Here is a 15,844-nt window from a genome sequence, read left to right on the forward strand (position 1 = left end):
CGTGTCACTCATGAATCGCAAGTTAAAGTCTGTAATATGTGTCTAGCATCCGATCATTTATATAAGGATTGCCCTCAATTTATTTGCCGTAAATGTAAAACACAAGGTCATGCTGTGCGTAATTGCCCTACTTGGGAACGCCCTGCAGTGGAGATGAAGGGACAGGAGCGTGGACAACCCCCTGTCATTGTCGCGGGGGGATCGATTGATCAATTCGCTGAGGGTCGTAAGGATGCCGTCGATGGTCCTGGTTTATTGGGTGCCGGACATGAAGACGTTCATATTGCCACTCCTAACGCAACGCCGATGTCTCAGGGAATGGGCGCCGACCAAGTGGGCCGCGTCAAACCGACTGGTGAAGCTCAAAGGGGTTCCAAGCACCGGATCTCATCTGGTGACACCGATTCAGCTACTAATCCGTCTACAGGTCCTCCGCACAAGATATTTCAGAAGTTGCCTTCGGGTCAATGGACCCAAATTAATTAGAATCCAAATGCCGGTGAAAATTCTGACGATTAATGTAGGCGGTTTGCGCGATGTAGAGAAGATGCGAAAGTTGGTTTTGTGGGCGAAGCATTATGATGTGTTGTTGTTGCAAGAGACTCATTGGGAGGCGTCTCATGTAAGTACTTTTCGGACTTTTTTTTCGGGTGCGGTCTACGTGGACTTGAACTTGGACACCAAGTTTTGCGGTGTGGCAATTTGTATTTCGCGGTTACTTGATTTTAAAGAATGTAATTTGATAAGTTCTAACGAGGGCCGGTATATTTTTATTTCCGCTGAAATTGAAGGCGAGAAAGTTGATTTAGGTTCTGTTTATGCCCCAACCGATGCGGTCAATAGATCTATTTTTATGCAAAATTTAATTCCCATTGTTCGTGTGTTAAATCGTCCGCTATTGGGCGGTGATTTTAATGATATTGTTTCTCGAGTTTTTGATCGGCGGTCGCCTGCCAAGATTACGGTGAGTGGAATGACGAATCTTCATCGCTGGGTCTCTTATCTCTCGTTGGTAGACATTTGGCGGTTGCAACATAAAAAAACATTCGATTATACGCGATCGGGGGTGGTTTTTGGTAACTTTGTGAGTTCTCGAATTGATTATTTTTTTGCTTTACATTCAGACGTATATAATATTTCAAAGTGTATGCATGTTTTTTGTAGTTTCTCTGACCATAAGGGTGTTTCTCTGATTTTTGAACCTAGTGGTATTCTTAGGGGGTCCGGAACTTGGAGTTTTAATTCTACTTTTTTAGAAGACGCACTTTTTTGCACGGCCATCGAGCGGACAGTTAAAAATAGTTATTCTTGGCCTTGTTATTTAACCGATATCTTTGAGTGGTATGATGCTTTAAAAGTTAAAATACGGGAGTACTGCATTTTTTACGGGCGTCACAAAGCGTTGATGAAGCGGGCTGTATGGGCGGACTTACAAAATAGGCTTCGAGACCTACAAGATTCGCCATTAAAAACAGATACGATTTTAGACGAAATAGCTGCGGTAACGAGTAAATTACGAGATATGGAAGATAACGATTTGCAGGGTGCATTAGTTCGTTCGAGGTTGGAGTGGAGAGATTTGGGGGAACGCCCCACTCAGTATTTTTTGCGGCTGGAGAAATTTCGTCAGCGTCAACGTCAAATGACTTCTCTGACTCTCCCTTCGGGGGCGATTATCAAAGATCCTGCGTTAATAAGGGAGGAAGTGTTCCGTTTTTATTCGGAGTTGTATACACGAGGCGTTACGTCTCAAGCCGCTACTGACAATTTGAAGAATTTAATATCAGGGAGGCTTACTGAAGGTGACCGCGATTCCGCGAAGCCGTCGTGACCTGGAGCGACATTTACACGGAGTTAACTAATTTGACCGGAGGGAAGGCCCCCGGTAGAGATGGCTTTACCAATGAGTTCCTGCGTTTCTTTATCCCTCTAATTAAAGATGACTTTATGCGCTTGGTTGCCGAATGCGAAGCCCGTGGCCTTTTGCCGAATAGCATGCGAGAAGGGATGGTGGTTTTGTTGCCTAAATCGGGGGATTTGACTCTTCTGAAAAATTGGAGGCCAATTACCCTATTGAATGGCGATAGGAAACTCCTTGCTAAGGTTTTTACTCGCCGTGTTTCGCCGCTTTTACCTTTAATTACGTCATCGTGTCAAACTGGTGGCATTCGTGGGCGTACCATTTCCGATACTCCCCGTTTTCTGTCTGATGTCATGGAGTTTTTAAAAATGGAAAATAGGCCAGGGATTTTTCTTCAACTCGATTTGTTAAAAGCGTTCGATCGGGTGGAATGGCCGTATCTATTTGCAATCTTAGAAGCCTTTGGTTTCGGCGCACGCTTCCGCGCTTGGATTCAGATGTTTTTAGTTGGCGCCAAGACAGCTATTAAGCTTCATGGATATGTTACCGATTCTTTTGTCATTAGCCGCTCGGTTCGTCAAGGGTGTCCGCTCAGTCCTTTGCTGTACGTTCTATCATCTGAACCTTTTTGCGCCTTACTCGAAACGGACAAACGTATATGTCGGATAATGCTCACGGACTTAACACCGTCCCCTGTGGTGTTTCAACATATTGATGACACTTCCATTCTCGTCACTGGGCCTAGGGATGTTACTTACCTTTTGGAGGATATTGAACTTTATTGCCAGTCTTCGGGAGCTGCCATCAATCTTGCAAAAAGTTCTGGTTGTTGGCTCGGCTCCTTGCGATTTCACGCGGACCAGACTGTGGCTGGGCTTGTTATTAGCACCCGTTCAATAAAGGTATTGGGCGTAACCTTGGGCTATGACCATGACGTCGTTGCCACGATGAACTGGGAGGGCCGGTATGAAAAATTTAAAAATGTCCTACACGTTTGGAAGGGTCGTAGTCTGACCATTTTTGGGAAAGTCATTATCATTAACGTGTTAGGAGCGTCGATATTGTGGCATATGCTGGAGGTTTTTGATTTACCGGACCGCTGGTTCTCTGATTTTAAGCGGCTCATGTTGGATTTTATTTGGAAGGATCGCCCACATTCTATATCGTACGAAACCTTAACTCGCCATAAGAGTCAAGGCGGGTTTGGATTAATCAATCTTCGGATCAAACAGAAGGTACTTCGTCTGAAGGAATGTTTGCAGCTCGCTACCGGGTCCAAGCCTTCGCATGTCGCATGCGTTGCGTCTCGGTTCTTTGACGAATATGGCGGCGGACTTCGTCAGGGTCTCTCAATGCTACGGATTAGAATTGAACGTCGTCTGCTTTGCGCTATGCCGAAACGCCATGGATCAATGTTATTGGCTTGGAAAGAGTTCTTGGCTCTCACGCGATGGACCTTGGTTCCTTTGACCAACCCTATTATGGAGCCCCTATTTTATAACTCAAATCTTTTAATCATGAACATTTCTTTGGCTGAGCGGCGTCTTCTTGCTTCTTGTGGCGTGGTCTACCTGAAAGATATTTGCTACGAGGTCATCCTGGGGTTTCTTCCATATGAAGCCTTTTTGGAATTGACCGCAGATTCCGGAATCGGTCGCCGTCGGTTGTTGCAAATTTTTCAAAGGATCAAAGATTCTCTCCCTCCCGCGGTACATCGAGTGATACATAGTAAAGAGGTCTACGAGCTTGAGACACGGCCAACGTTCGCGCTAGTCGCGGACACAGGGATCTCTGTGGAATTGGACAAAATTACATCTACGTCAATTTCCAAAACTTTCAATGCCGTAAACCCGATTCCGGAATCGAATGGTGAAGAACGTTGGCGGGCTTACTTCGGGGGCCCTTTACAGAAGTTCCGGGTTCCATCACTTGTCAATTCTACGTTGGGTCCCCGTTTGTCAAGTATGAATCTCCGAGTGTATCATATGGGGTTCATGGTCAAGCAGCGGCTATTTCGCGCCGGCATAACAGACGATGATCAGTGCCCGCTTTGTGGCATTGAAAAGGAGACAGTTTCGCATTTATTTTTGGAATGTCAAGATACGCACGAATGGCTCGATTGGTTATTTTCTTCAGTGTTGTCGCTGTACACGCTTTTTGGTGAAAAGGACATGTGGACGCGTTATATCGTCTTTGGACTCAAGCCTAAAACTGCGGACTCTAAAGAGCATTGGGAGGTCGCGTCCATATTAACTGCTATTGCCAAAGAAGCCATTTGGAGTAATCGTTGTTTGTACAATTTGGGGCAGATAACCAATAAGCGTACGCTTTTTTCCCGTTTTCGTGCTCTCATAAAAACTGAGGCTCGGTACCGCGTGCAATGGCTACTCATAAGCCAGGTTGTACGGCCGCAATAGATATTTTTCGTAACATATGAGGGGTCAATAATCTTCGAGATATCCTTATGGTCATTAATATTTAAAGTACTTTATTGAAATGTGTATTTTGTTGTATTTGCAGTAGTTATTATTTTCTATAACTGAGGATTTTTTATCAATGATATTTTGCTTATTTATTTTTCATGTTGTTTCTAACTTCAATTGTGTAATGCTTTTAATAACACTGCTTCACATATATATAACATTGCTGGATGTACGTAGGTTTAAATTCTTAAATTTGTTTTAAATATTAACACTGTGCAATAATGCATGTAACAAAATAAAAATTTTAATAAAAAAAAAAGATGGACTGCTAATCCATTGGGCATTGCCCGCGTGGGTTCGAATACCATCCCCGGCGCTCAATCTCGTTTAAAAAAAAAAAAAAAAAAAGCTGCCTTCCAAGCAGTTGACAAGGGTTCGATTCCCGGCCAACGCACGAGACTTTATCTTTATATGTTATTCCAGTGTATCGCTATGAATTATAATATTTGTCACTATATATCACATCGCGATGGTGGTATAGTGGTGAGCATAGCTGCCTTCCAAGCAGTTGACCCGGGTTCGATTCCCAGCCATCGCACGGGACTGTATCTTTATATGTTATTCCAGTGTATCGCTATGAATTATAATATTTGTCACTATACATCATATCGCGATGGTGGTATAGTGGTGAGCATAGCTGCCTTCCAAGTAGTTGACCCGGGTTCGATTCCCGGCCATCGCACGAGACTTTATCTTTATATGTTATTCCAGTGTATCGCTATGAATTATAATATTTGTAACTATACATCATATCGCGATGGTGGTATAGTGGTGAGCATAGCTGCCTTCCAAGCAGTTGACAAGGGTTCGATTCCCGGCCATCGCACGAGACTGTATCTTTATATGTTATTCCAGTGTATCGCTATGAATTATAATATTTATCACTATACATCAATCGCGATGGTGGTATAGTGGTGAGCAAAGCTGCCTTCCAAGCAGTTGACAAGGGTTCGATTCCCGGCCATCGCACCAGACTGTATCTTTATATGTTATTCCAGTGTATCGCTATGAATTATAATATTTGTCACTATACATCAATCGCGATGGGGGTATAGTGGTGAGCATAGCTGCCTTCCAAGCAGTTGACCCGGGTTCGATTCCAGGCCATCGCACGAGACTGTATCTTTATATGTTATTCCAGTGTATCGCTATGAATTATAATATTTGTAACTATACATCATATCGCGATGGTGGTATAGTGGTGAGCATAGCTGCCTTCCAAGCAGTTGACCGGGTTCGATTCCCGGCCATCGCACGAGACTGTATCTTTATATGTTATTCCTGTGTATCGCTATGAGTTATAATATTTGTCACTACACATCATATCGCGATGGTGGTATAGTGGTGAGCAAAGCTGCCTTCCAAGCAGTTGATAAGGGTTCGATTCCCGGCCATCGCACGAGACTGTATCTTTATATGTTATTCCAGTGTATCGCTATTAATTATAATATTTGTCACTATACATCAATCGCGATGGTGGTATAGTGGTGAGCAAAGTGCCTTCCAAGCAGTTGACAAGGGTTCGATTCCCGGCCATCGCACGGGACTGTATCTTTATATGTTATTCCAGTGTATCGCTATGAATTATAATATTTGTCACTATACATCAATCGCGAGGGGGGTATAGTGGTGAGCATAGGTGCCTTCCAAGCAGTTGACCCGGGTTCGATTCCAGGCCATCGCACGAGACTGTATCTTTATATGTTATTCCAGTGTATCGTTATGAATTATAATATTGGTCATTGTACATCATATTGCAATGGTGGTATAGTGGTAAGCATAGCTGCCTTCCAAGCAGTTGACCGGGTTCGATTCCCGGCCATCGTACGAGACTGTATCTTTATATGTTATTCCTGTGTATCGCTATGAGTTATAATATTTGTCACTTAACATCATATCGCGATGGTGGTATAGTGGTGAGCATAGCTGCCTTCCAAGCAGTTGACCCGGGTTCGATTCCCGGCCATCGCATGAGACTTTATCTTTATATGTTATTCCAGTGTATCGCTATGAATTATAATATTTGTCACTATACATCATATCGCGATGGTGGTATAGTGGTGAGCATAGCTGCCTTCCAAGCAATTGATCGGGTTCGATTCCCGGCCATCGCACGGGACTGTTTCTTTATATGTTATTCCAGTGTATCGCTATGAATCACAATATTTGTCACTATAAATCATATTGCGATGGTGGTATAGTGGTGAGCATAGCTGCCTTCCAAGCAGTTGACCCGGTTTCGATTCCCAGCCATCGCACGAGACTGTATCTTTATATGTTATTCCAGTGTATCGCTATGAATTATAATATTTGTCACTACACATCGTATCGCGATGGTGGTATAGCGGTGAGCATAGCTGCCTTCCAAGCAGTGGACCCGGGTTCGATTCCCGGCCCTCGCACGAGACTTTATCTTTATATGTCATTCCAGTGTATCGCTATGAATTATAATATTTGTCACTATACATCATATCGCGATGGTTGTATAGTGGTGAGCATAGCTGCCTTCCAAGCAGTGGACCCAGGTTCGATTCCTGGCCATCGCACGAGATTTTTATCTTTATATGTTATTCCAGTGTATCGCTATGAATTATAATATTTGTCACTATACATCATATCGCGATGGTGGTATAGTGGTGAGCATAGCTGCCTTCCAAGCAGTTGACCGGGTTCGATTCCCGGCCATCGCACGGGACTGTATCTTTATATGTTATTCCAGTGTATCGCTATGAATAATTATATTTGTCACCATGCATCATATCGCGATGGTGGTATAGTGGTGAGCATAGCTGCCTTCCAAGCAGTTGACCCGGGTTCGATTCCCGGCCATCGCACGAGACTTTACCTTTATATGTTATTCCAGTGTATCGCTATGAATTATAATATTTGTCACTATACATCATATCGCGATGGTGGTATAGTGGTGAGCATAGCTGCCTTCCAAGCAGTTGACCCGGGTTCGATTCCCGGCCATCGCACGAGACTGTATCTTTATATGTTATTCCAGTGTATCGCTATGAATCACAATATTTGTCACTAAACAACATATTGCGATGGTGGTATAGTGGTAAGCATAGCTACCTTCCAAGCAGTTGACACGGGTTCGATTCCCGGCCATCGCACGAGACTTTATATGTTATTCCAGTGTTTCGCTATGAATTATAATATTTGTCACTATACATCATATCGCGATGGTGGTATAGTGGTGAGCATAGCTGCCTTCCAAGCAGTTGACCCGGGTTCGACTCCCGGCCATCGCACGGGACTGTATCTATATATGTTATTCCAGTGTATCGCTATGAATCACAATATTTGTCACTACACATCGTATCGCGATGGTGGTATAGTGGTGAGCATAGCTGCCTTCCAAGCAGTGGACCCGGGTTCGATTCCCGGCCATCGCACGAGACTTTATCTTTATATGTTATTCCAGTGTATCGCTATGAATTATAATATTGGTCACTATACATCATATTGCGATGGTGGTATAGTGGTAAGCATAGCTGCCTTCCAAGGGTTGACCGGGTTTGATTCCCGGCCATCGCACGGGACTGTATCTTTATATGTTATTCCAGTGTATCGCTATGAATAATTATATTTGTCACCATGCATCATATCGCGATGGTGGTATAGTGGTGAGCATAGCTGCCTTCCAAGCAGTTGATCCGGGTTCGATTCCCGGCCATCGCACGAGACTTTACCTTTATATGTTATTCCAGTGTATCGCTATGAATTATAATATTTGTCACTATACATCATATCGCGATGGTGGTATAGTGGTGAGCATAGCTGCCTTCCAAGCAGTTGACCCGGGTTCGATTCCCGGCCATCGCACGAGACTGTATCTTTATATGTTATTCCAGTGTATCGCTATGAATCACAATATTTGTCACTAAACAACATATTGCGATGGTGGTATAGTGGTAAGCATAGCTACCTTCCAAGCAGTTGACACGGGTTCGATTCCCGGCCATCGCACGAGACTTTATATGTTATTCCAGTGTTTCGCTATGAATTATAATATTTGTCACTATACATCATATCGCGATGGTGGTATAGTGGTGAGCATAGCTGCCTTCCAAGCAGTTGACCCGGGTTCGACTCCCGGCCATCGCACGGGACTGTATCTATATATGTTATTCCAGTGTATCGCTATGAATCACAATATTTGTCACTACACATCGTATCGCGATGGTGGTATAGTGGTGAGCATAGCTGCCTTCCAAGCAGTGGACCCGGGTTCGATTCCCGGCCATCGCACGAGACTTTATCTTTATATGTTATTCCAGTGTATCGCTATGAATTATAATATTTGTCACTATACATCATATCGCGATGGTGGTATAGTGGTGAGCATAGCTGCCTTCCAAGCAGTTGACCCGGGTTCGATTCCCGGCCATCGCACGGGACTGTATCTATATATGTTATTCCAGTGTATCGCTATGAATCACAATATTTGTCATTATACACCATATTGCGATGGTGGTATAGTGGTAAGCATAGCTACCTTCCAAGCAGTTGACCCGGGTTCGATTCCCGGCCATCGCACGAGACTTTATCTTTATATGTTATTCCAGTGTTTCGCTATGAATTATAATATTTGTCACTATACATCATATCGCGATGGTGGTATAGTGGTGAGCATAGCTGCCTTCCAAGCAGTTGACCCGGGTTCGATTCCCGGCCATCGCACGAGACTGTATCTTTATATGTTATTCCAGTGTATCGCTATGAATTATAATATTTGTCACTATATATCATATCGCGATGGTGGTATAGTGGTGAGCATAGCTGCCTACCAAGCATTTGACCCGGGTTCGATTCCCGGCCATCGCACGGGACTGTATCTTTATATGTTATTCCAGTGTATCGCTATGAATTATAATATTGGTCACTATACAACATATCGCGTTGGTGGTATAGTGGTGAGCATAGCTGCCTTCCAAGCAGTTGACCCGGGTTCGATTCCCCGCCATCGCACGAGACTGTATCTTTATATGTTATTCCAGTGTATCGCTATGAATTATAATATTTGTCACTTAACATCATATCGCGATGGTGGTACAGTGGTGAGCATAGCTGCCTTCCAAGCAGTTGACCCGGGTTCGATTCCCGGCCATCGCACGAGACTTTATCTTTATATGTTATTCCAGTGTATCGCTATGAAATATAATATTTGTCACTATATATCATATCGCGATGGTGGTATAGTGGTGAGCATAGCTGCCTTCCAAGCAGTTGACCCGGGTTCGATTCCCGGCCATCGCACGAGACTGTATCTTTATATGTTATTCCAGTGTATCGCTATGAATTATAATATTTGTCACTGTACATCAAATCGCGATGGTGGTATAGTGGTGAGCATAGCTGCCTTCCAAGCAGTTGACCCGGGTTCGATTCCCGGCCATCGCACGAGACTGTATCTTTATATGTTATTCCAGTGTATCGCTATGAATTATAATATTTGTCACTTTACATCATATCGCGATGGTGGTATAGTGGTGAGCATAGCTGCCTTCCAAGCAGTTGACCCGGGTTCGATTCCCGGCCATCGCACGAGACTGTATCTTTATATGTTATTCCAGTGTATCGCTATGAATTATAATATTTGTCACTTTACATCATATCGCGATGGTGGTATAGTGGTGAGCATAGCTGCCTTCCAAGCAGTTGACCCGGTTTCGATTCCCGGCCATCGCACGAGACTGTATCTTTATATGTTATTCCAGTGTATCGCTATGAATTATAATATTTGTCACTATACATCATAACGCGATGGTGGTATAGTGGTGAGCATAGCTGCCTTCCAAGCAGCTGACCCGGGTTCGATTCCCGGCCATCGCACGAGACTGTATCTTTATATGTTATTCCAGTGTATCGCTATGAATTATAATATTGGTCACTATACATCATATCGCGATGGTGGTATAGTGGTGAGCATAGCTGCCTTCCAAGCAGTTGACCCGGGTTCGATTCCCGGCCATCGCACGAGACTGTATCTTCATATATTATTCCAGTGTATCGCTATGAATTATAATATTTGTCACTATATATCATAACGCGATGGTGGTATAGTGGTAAGCATAGCTGCCTTCCAAGAAGTTGACCCGGGTTCGATTCCCGGCCATCGCACGGGACTGTGTCTTTATATGTTATTCCAGTGTATCGCTATGTATCATAAAATTTGTCACTATCTATCATATCGCGATGGTGGTATAGTGGTGAGCATAGCTTCCTTCCAAGCAGTTGACCCGAGATCGATTCCCGGCTATCGCAGGAGACTTTATCTTTATATGTTATTCTAGTGTATCGCTATGAATCATAATATTTGTCACTAAACATCATATTGCGATTGTGGTATAGTGGTAAGCATAGCTGCCTTCCAAGCAGACGACCCGGATTCGATTCCCGGCCATCGCACGAGACAGTATCTTCATATATTATTCCAGTGTATCGCTATGAATTATAATATTAGTCACTATATATCATATCGCAATATTGGTATAGTGGTGAGCATAGCTGCCTTCCAAGCAATTGATCGGGTTCGATTCCCGGCCATCGCCCGGGAATGTATCTTAATATGTTATTCCAGTGTATCGCTATGAAACATAATATTTGTCACTATTAATTATATTGCGATGGTGGTATAGTGGTAAGCATAGCTGACTTCCTAGCAGTTGACCCGGGTTCAATTCCCGGCCATCGCACGAGACTTTATCTTTATATGTTATTCTAGTGTATCGCTATGAATCATAATATTTGTCACTATGCATCCTATTGCGATGTTTGTATAGTGGTGAGCATAGCTGCCTTCCAAGCAGTTGACCCGGGTTCGATTCCCGGCCATCTCACGGGACTGTATCTTTATATGTTATTCCAGTGTATCGCTATGAATCATAATATTTGTTACTATAAATAATATTGCGATGGTGGTATAGTGGTGATCATAGCAGCCTTCCAAGCAGTTGACCCGGGTTCGATTCCCGGCCATCGCACGGGACTGTATCTTTATATGTTATTCCAGTGTATCGCTTTGAATCATAATATTTGTCACTATGCATCATATCGCGAAGGTGGTAAAGTGGTGAGCATAGCTGCCTTCCAAGCAGTTGACCCGGGTTCGATTCCCGGCCATCGCACGAGACTTTATCTTTATATGTTATTCTAGGGTATCGCTATAAATTATAATTTTTGTCACTAAACATCATATCGCAATGGTGGTATAGTGTTGAGCATAGCTGCCTTCCAAGCAGTTGTACCGGGTTCGTTTCCCTGCCATCGCACGAGACTTTATCTTAATGTGTTATTCCAGTAAATCGCTATGAATCATAAAATTTGTCACTATACATCATATTGCGATGGTGGTATAGTGGTAAGCATAGCTGGATTCCAAGCAGTCGACCCGGGTTCGCTTCCCTGCCATCACACGATACTTTATCTTTATATGTTATTCTAGTGTATCGCTATGAATCATAATATTTTTCATTAAAAATCATATCGCGATGGTGGTATAGTGGTGAGCATAGCTGCCTTCCAAGCAGTTGACCCGGGTTCGATTCCCTGCCATCGCACGGGACTGTATCTTTATATTTTATTCCAGTGTATCGCTATGAATCATAATATTTGTCACTTTACATCATATTGCGATGGTGGTATAGTGGTGAGCATAGCTGCCTTCCAAGCAGTTGACCCGGGTTCGATTCCCGGCCATCGCACGAGACTTTATCTTTATATGTTATTCCAGTGTATCGCTATGAATTATAATATTTGTCACTATATATCATATTGCGATGGTGGTATAGATGTGAGCGTAGCTGCCTTCCAAGCAGTTGACCCGGGTTTGATTCCCAAACATCGCCCGAGACTTTACATGTTATTCCAGTGTATCGTTATGAATTATGATATTTGTCACAATATTACATATCGCGATGGTGGTATAGTGGTAAGCATAGCTACCTTCCAAGCAGTTGACCCGGGTTCGATTCCCGGCCATTGCACGAGACTTTATCTTTATATGTTATTCCAGTGTATCGCTATGAATTATAATATTTGTCACTATACACCATATTGCGATGGTGGTATAGTGGTAAGCATAGCTACCTTCCAAGCAGTTGACCCGGGTTCGATTCCCGGCCATCGCACGAGACTTTATCTTTATATGTTATTCCAGTGTTTCGCTATGAATTATAATATTTGTCACTATACATCATATCGCGATGGTGGTATAGTGGTAAGCATAGCTGCCTTCCAAGCAGTTGACCTTGGTTCGATTCCCGGCCATCGCACGAGACTGTATCTTTATATGTTATTCCAGTGTATCGCTATCAATTATAATATTTGTCACTATACAACATATCGCGATGGTGGTATAGTGGTGAGCATAGCTGCCTTCCAAGCAGTTGACCAGGTTTCGATTCCCGGCCATCGCACGAGACAGTATCTTCATATATTATTCCAGTGTATCGCTATGAATTATAATATTAGTCACTATATATCATATCGCAATATTGGTATAGTGGTGAGCATAGCTGCCTTCCAAGCAATTGATCGGGTTCGATTCCCGGCCATCGCCCGGGAATGTATCTTAATATGTTATTCCAGTGTATCGCTATGAAACATAATATTTGTCACTATTAATTATATTGCGATGGTGGTATAGTGGTAAGCATAGCTGACTTCCTAGCAGTTGACCCGGGTTCAATTCCCGGCCATCGCACGAGACTTTATCTTTATATGTTATTCTAGTGTATCGCTATGAATCATAATATTTGTCACTATGCATCCTATTGCGATGTTTGTATAGTGGTGAGCATAGCTGCCTTCCAAGCAGTTGACCCGGGTTCGATTCCCGGCCATCTCACGGGACTGTATCTTTATATGTTATTCCAGTGTATCGCTATGAATCATAATATTTGTTACTATAAATAATATTGCGATGGTGGTATAGTGGTGATCATAGCAGCCTTCCAAGCAGTTGACCCGGGTTCGATTCCCGGCCATCGCACGGGACTGTATCTTTATATGTTATTCCAGTGTATCGCTTTGAATCATAATATTTGTCACTATGCATCATATCGCGAAGGTGGTAAAGTGGTGAGCATAGCTGCCTTCCAAGCAGTTGACCCGGGTTCGATTCCCGGCCATCGCACGAGACTTTATCTTTATATGTTATTCTAGGGTATCGCTATAAATTATAATTTTTGTCACTAAACATCATATCGCAATGGTGGTATAGTGTTGAGCATAGCTGCCTTCCAAGCAGTTGTACCGGGTTCGTTTCCCTGCCATCGCACGAGACTTTATCTTAATGTGTTATTCCAGTAAATCGCTATGAATCATAAAATTTGTCACTATACATCATATTGCGATGGTGGTATAGTGGTAAGCATAGCTGGATTCCAAGCAGTCGACCCGGGTTCGCTTCCCTGCCATCACACGATACTTTATCTTTATATGTTATTCTAGTGTATCGCTATGAATCATAATATTTTTCATTAAAAATCATATCGCGATGGTGGTATAGTGGTGAGCATAGCTGCCTTCCAAGCAGTTGACCCGGGTTCGATTCCCTGCCATCGCACGGGACTGTATCTTTATATTTTATTCCAGTGTATCGCTATGAATCATAATATTTGTCACTTTACATCATATTGCGATGGTGGTATAGTGGTGAGCATAGCTGCCTTCCAAGCAGTTGACCCGGGTTCGATTCCCGGCCATCGCACGAGACTTTATCTTTATATGTTATTCCAGTGTATCGCTATGAATTATAATATTTGTCACTATATATCATATTGCGATGGTGGTATAGATGTGAGCGTAGCTGCCTTCCAAGCAGTTGACCCGGGTTTGATTCCCAAACATCGCCCGAGACTTTACATGTTATTCCAGTGTATCGTTATGAATTATGATATTTGTCACAATATTACATATCGCGATGGTGGTATAGTGGTAAGCATAGCTACCTTCCAAGCAGTTGACCCGGGTTCGATTCCCGGCCATTGCACGAGACTTTATCTTTATATGTTATTCCAGTGTATCGCTATGAATTATAATATTTGTCACTATACACCATATTGCGATGGTGGTATAGTGGTAAGCATAGCTACCTTCCAAGCAGTTGACCCGGGTTCGATTCCCGGCCATCGCACGAGACTTTATCTTTATATGTTATTCCAGTGTTTCGCTATGAATTATAATATTTGTCACTATACATCATATCGCGATGGTGGTATAGTGGTAAGCATAGCTGCCTTCCAAGCAGTTGACCTTGGTTCGATTCCCGGCCATCGCACGAGACTGTATCTTTATATGTTATTCCAGTGTATCGCTATCAATTATAATATTTGTCACTATACAACATATCGCGATGGTGGTATAGTGGTGAGCATAGCTGCCTTCCAAGCAGTTGACCAGGTTTCGATTCCCGGCCATCGCACGAGACTGTATCTTTATATGTTATTCCAGTGTATCGCTATGAATTATAATATTTGTCACTATACATCATAACGCAATGGTGGTATAGTGGTGAGCATAGCTCCCTTCCAAGCAGTTGACCCGGGTTCGATTCTCGGCCATCGCACGAGACTGTATCTTTATATGTTATTCCAGTGTATCGCTATGAATTATAATATTTGTCTTACACATCATATCGCGATGGTGGTAAGGTGGTGAGCATAGCTGCCTTACAAGCAGTTGACCGGGTTCGATTCCCGGCCATCGCACGGGACTGTATCTTTATATGTTATTCCAGTGTATCGCTATGAATCACAATATTTGTCACTATACATCATATTGCGATGGTGGTATAGTGGTAAGCATAGCTACCTTCCAAGCAGTTGACCCGGGTTCGATTACCCGCCATCGCAAGGGACTGTATCTTTATATGTTATTCCAGTGTATCGCTATGAATCATTATATTTGTCACCATTCATCATATCGCGATGGTGGTATAGTGGTGAGCATAGCTGCCTTCCAAGCAGTTGACCCGGTTTCTATTCCCGGCCATCGAACGAGACTGTATCTTTATATGTTATTCCAGTGTATCGCTATGAATTATAATATTTGTCACTATTTATCATAACGCGATGGTGGTATAGTGGTGAGCATAGCTGCCTTCCAAGCATTTGACCCGGGTTCGAACCCGGCCATCGTACGAGACTTTATCTTTATATGTTATTCCAGTGTATCGCTATGAATTATAATATTGGTCACTATACAACATATCGCGTTGGTGGTATAGTGGTGAGCATAGCTGCCTTCCAAGCAGTTGACCTGTTTTCTATTCCCGGCCATCGAACGAGACTGTTTCTTTATATGTTATTCCAGTGTATCGCTATAAATTATAATATTTGTCACTATACATCATATCGCGATGGTGGTATAGTGGTGAGCATAGGTGCCTTCCAAGCATTTGACCCGGGATCGAACCCGGCCATCGCACGAGACTTTATCTTTATATGTTATTCCAGTGTATCGCTATGAATTATAATATTCGTCA

General features: G+C 43.0%; 21 non-coding genes across 21 annotated transcripts; all 21 read left to right on the plus strand.

Moving 5' to 3' along the window:
• The first annotated feature begins 4,954 nt into the window (after positions 1–4,954).
• Positions 4,955–5,026, plus strand: TRNAG-UCC (transfer RNA glycine (anticodon UCC)). The gene has a single exon. It is a non-coding gene; the product is annotated as a tRNA-Gly (tRNA).
• Positions 5,027–6,243: 1,217 nt separating this feature from the next.
• On the plus strand, positions 6,244–6,315 carry TRNAG-UCC (transfer RNA glycine (anticodon UCC)). The gene has a single exon. It is a non-coding gene; the product is annotated as a tRNA-Gly (tRNA).
• Positions 6,316–7,106: 791 nt separating this feature from the next.
• On the plus strand, positions 7,107–7,178 carry TRNAG-UCC (transfer RNA glycine (anticodon UCC)). The gene has a single exon. It is a non-coding gene; the product is annotated as a tRNA-Gly (tRNA).
• A 72-nt stretch (positions 7,179–7,250) lies between these two features.
• On the plus strand, positions 7,251–7,322 carry TRNAG-UCC (transfer RNA glycine (anticodon UCC)). Its single transcript has one exon. It is a non-coding gene; the product is annotated as a tRNA-Gly (tRNA).
• Positions 7,323–7,532: 210 nt separating this feature from the next.
• Positions 7,533–7,604, plus strand: TRNAG-UCC (transfer RNA glycine (anticodon UCC)). The gene has a single exon. It is a non-coding gene; the product is annotated as a tRNA-Gly (tRNA).
• A 72-nt stretch (positions 7,605–7,676) lies between these two features.
• On the plus strand, positions 7,677–7,748 carry TRNAG-UCC (transfer RNA glycine (anticodon UCC)). The gene has a single exon. It is a non-coding gene; the product is annotated as a tRNA-Gly (tRNA).
• A 214-nt stretch (positions 7,749–7,962) lies between these two features.
• Positions 7,963–8,034, plus strand: TRNAG-UCC (transfer RNA glycine (anticodon UCC)). Its single transcript has one exon. It is a non-coding gene; the product is annotated as a tRNA-Gly (tRNA).
• A 72-nt stretch (positions 8,035–8,106) lies between these two features.
• TRNAG-UCC (transfer RNA glycine (anticodon UCC)) lies at positions 8,107–8,178 on the plus strand. The gene has a single exon. It is a non-coding gene; the product is annotated as a tRNA-Gly (tRNA).
• Positions 8,179–8,388: 210 nt separating this feature from the next.
• Positions 8,389–8,460, plus strand: TRNAG-UCC (transfer RNA glycine (anticodon UCC)). Its single transcript has one exon. It is a non-coding gene; the product is annotated as a tRNA-Gly (tRNA).
• Positions 8,461–8,532: 72 nt separating this feature from the next.
• TRNAG-UCC (transfer RNA glycine (anticodon UCC)) lies at positions 8,533–8,604 on the plus strand. The gene has a single exon. It is a non-coding gene; the product is annotated as a tRNA-Gly (tRNA).
• A 72-nt stretch (positions 8,605–8,676) lies between these two features.
• Positions 8,677–8,748, plus strand: TRNAG-UCC (transfer RNA glycine (anticodon UCC)). The gene has a single exon. It is a non-coding gene; the product is annotated as a tRNA-Gly (tRNA).
• A 216-nt stretch (positions 8,749–8,964) lies between these two features.
• On the plus strand, positions 8,965–9,036 carry TRNAG-UCC (transfer RNA glycine (anticodon UCC)). Its single transcript has one exon. It is a non-coding gene; the product is annotated as a tRNA-Gly (tRNA).
• A 72-nt stretch (positions 9,037–9,108) lies between these two features.
• TRNAG-ACC (transfer RNA glycine (anticodon ACC)) lies at positions 9,109–9,180 on the plus strand. Its single transcript has one exon. It is a non-coding gene; the product is annotated as a tRNA-Gly (tRNA).
• A 216-nt stretch (positions 9,181–9,396) lies between these two features.
• Positions 9,397–9,468, plus strand: TRNAG-UCC (transfer RNA glycine (anticodon UCC)). Its single transcript has one exon. It is a non-coding gene; the product is annotated as a tRNA-Gly (tRNA).
• A 72-nt stretch (positions 9,469–9,540) lies between these two features.
• Positions 9,541–9,612, plus strand: TRNAG-UCC (transfer RNA glycine (anticodon UCC)). Its single transcript has one exon. It is a non-coding gene; the product is annotated as a tRNA-Gly (tRNA).
• Positions 9,613–9,684: 72 nt separating this feature from the next.
• TRNAG-UCC (transfer RNA glycine (anticodon UCC)) lies at positions 9,685–9,756 on the plus strand. The gene has a single exon. It is a non-coding gene; the product is annotated as a tRNA-Gly (tRNA).
• Positions 9,757–9,828: 72 nt separating this feature from the next.
• TRNAG-UCC (transfer RNA glycine (anticodon UCC)) lies at positions 9,829–9,900 on the plus strand. Its single transcript has one exon. It is a non-coding gene; the product is annotated as a tRNA-Gly (tRNA).
• Positions 9,901–10,116: 216 nt separating this feature from the next.
• TRNAG-UCC (transfer RNA glycine (anticodon UCC)) lies at positions 10,117–10,188 on the plus strand. The gene has a single exon. It is a non-coding gene; the product is annotated as a tRNA-Gly (tRNA).
• Positions 10,189–10,260: 72 nt separating this feature from the next.
• Positions 10,261–10,332, plus strand: TRNAG-UCC (transfer RNA glycine (anticodon UCC)). Its single transcript has one exon. It is a non-coding gene; the product is annotated as a tRNA-Gly (tRNA).
• A 1,655-nt stretch (positions 10,333–11,987) lies between these two features.
• On the plus strand, positions 11,988–12,059 carry TRNAG-UCC (transfer RNA glycine (anticodon UCC)). Its single transcript has one exon. It is a non-coding gene; the product is annotated as a tRNA-Gly (tRNA).
• Positions 12,060–13,996: 1,937 nt separating this feature from the next.
• Positions 13,997–14,068, plus strand: TRNAG-UCC (transfer RNA glycine (anticodon UCC)). Its single transcript has one exon. It is a non-coding gene; the product is annotated as a tRNA-Gly (tRNA).
• The last annotated feature ends 1,776 nt before the right edge of the window (positions 14,069–15,844 follow it).

The sequence above is a fragment of the Leiobunum rupestre genome, chromosome 1, assembly GCF_980474605.1.
Source record: "Leiobunum rupestre chromosome 1, qqLeiRupe1.1.hap1, whole genome shotgun sequence".
Taxonomy (NCBI): domain Eukaryota; kingdom Metazoa; phylum Arthropoda; class Arachnida; order Opiliones; family Sclerosomatidae; genus Leiobunum; species Leiobunum rupestre.